Consider the following 1886-nt stretch of genomic DNA (forward strand, 5'->3'; position numbering starts at 1 on the left):
TTGGGTAGTGAAGGGCAGGGTATAAATCCAATCTCTTCTTCCTCCTCTTCTAACTGGCTCCATTTTGTCTTTTTCACATGACTTGAGCACCCATTTACCCAGTTAATGTGAGGGTAGTTGAAGTTACTAATTATCAGGGCTTTTTTTGAGCAACAAAAATCTGTAATCTTTCATTGAAATCTGCCTCCGTTCCTGAGGACTGGAAGGTAGCAAATGTCACTCCCATCTTTAAAAAGGGTTCCAGAGGAGATCCGGGAAATTACAGGCCAGTCAGTCTGACTTCAATACCAGGAAAGTTGGTAGAAAGCATTATCAAGGACAGAATGAGTAGGCACATTGATGAACACGGGTTATTGAGGAAGACTCAGCATAAGTTCTGTAAGGGAAGATCTTGCCTCACTAACCTGTTACATTTCTTTGAGGGGGTGAACAAACATGTCGACAAAGGAGACCCGATAGATGTTGTTTACCTTGACTTCCAGAAAGCTTTTGATAAAGTTCTTCATCAAAGGCTCCTTAGAAAGCTTGAGAGTCATGGAGAGTGAGTATAAATGGGCATTCTTCGCAGTGGAGGACGGTAAGCAGTGGGGTGCCGCAGGGCTCGGTACTGGGTCCCATGCTCTTTAACTTGTTCATAAATGATTTAGAGTTGGGAGTGAGCAGTGAAGTGGCCAAGTTTGTGGATGACACTAAATTGTTCAAGGTGGTGAGAACCAGAGAGGATTGTGAGGAACTCCAAAGGGATCTGTTGAGGCTGGGTGAGTGGGCATCAACGTGGCAGATGCGGTTGAATGTGGCCAAGTGCAAAGTAATGCACATTGGGGCCAAGAATCCCAGCTACAATCCCAAATACAAGTTGATGGGGTGTGAACTGGCAGAGACTGACCAAGAGAGAGATCTTGGGGTCGTGGTAGATAACTCACTGAAAATGTCAAGACAGTGTGCGTTTGCAATAAAAAAGGCCAACGCCATGCTGGGAATTATTAGGAAGGGAATTGAAAACAATTCAGCCAGTATCATAATGCCCCTGTATAAATCGATGGTGCGGTCTCATTTGGAGTACTGTGTACAGTTCTGGTCGCCGCACCTCAAAAAGGATATTATAGCATTGGAGAAAGTCCAGAAAAGGGCAACTAGAATGATTAAAGGTTTGGAACACTTTCCCTATGAAGAAAGGTTAAAACGCTTGAGGCTCTTTAGCTTGGAGAAACATCGACTGCGGGGTGACATGATAGAGGCTTACAAGATTATGCATGGGATGGAGAAGGTAGAGAAAGAAGTACTTTTCTCCCTTTCTTACAATACAAGAACTCATGGGCATTCAATGAAATTGCTGAGCAGTCGGGTTAGAATGGATAAAAGGAGGTACTTCTTCACCCAAAGGGTGATTAACATGTGGAATTCACTGCCACAGGAGGTGGTGGCGGCTACAAGCATAGCCAGCTTCAAGAGGGGGTTAGATAAAAATATGGAGCAGAGGCCCATCAGTGGCTATTAGCCACAGTGTGTGTATATATATATAAATTTTTGGCCACTGTGTGACACAGAGTGTTGGACTGGATGGGCCATTGGCCTGATTTAACATGGCTTCTCTTATGTTCTTATGAGCAGGAACACACAGGAATGCAGATCCAGCTGGCTTGGTATCAGGGTGTGTGGCCTAATATGCAAATGTGTTCCTGATGGGCTTTTTCTACAAAAAGCCCTGTGTAAAACAATGGTGATGTCCGGGGGGGGGGGGAGTCTAATATGTAAAAGAGTCCCTTCTGGGCTTTTTCTACAAAAATACCCCTTCTCATTATTATGCAACTTGCTTCTCTGTTTTTCACCTTTATTTCTCATCTATTTCAAGATAACCCTCATGGCTCTTTTGATGGCTGTCATTT

This window comes from Heteronotia binoei, chromosome 9, assembly GCF_032191835.1.
Source record: "Heteronotia binoei isolate CCM8104 ecotype False Entrance Well chromosome 9, APGP_CSIRO_Hbin_v1, whole genome shotgun sequence".
NCBI classification, from domain to species: domain Eukaryota; kingdom Metazoa; phylum Chordata; class Lepidosauria; order Squamata; family Gekkonidae; genus Heteronotia; species Heteronotia binoei.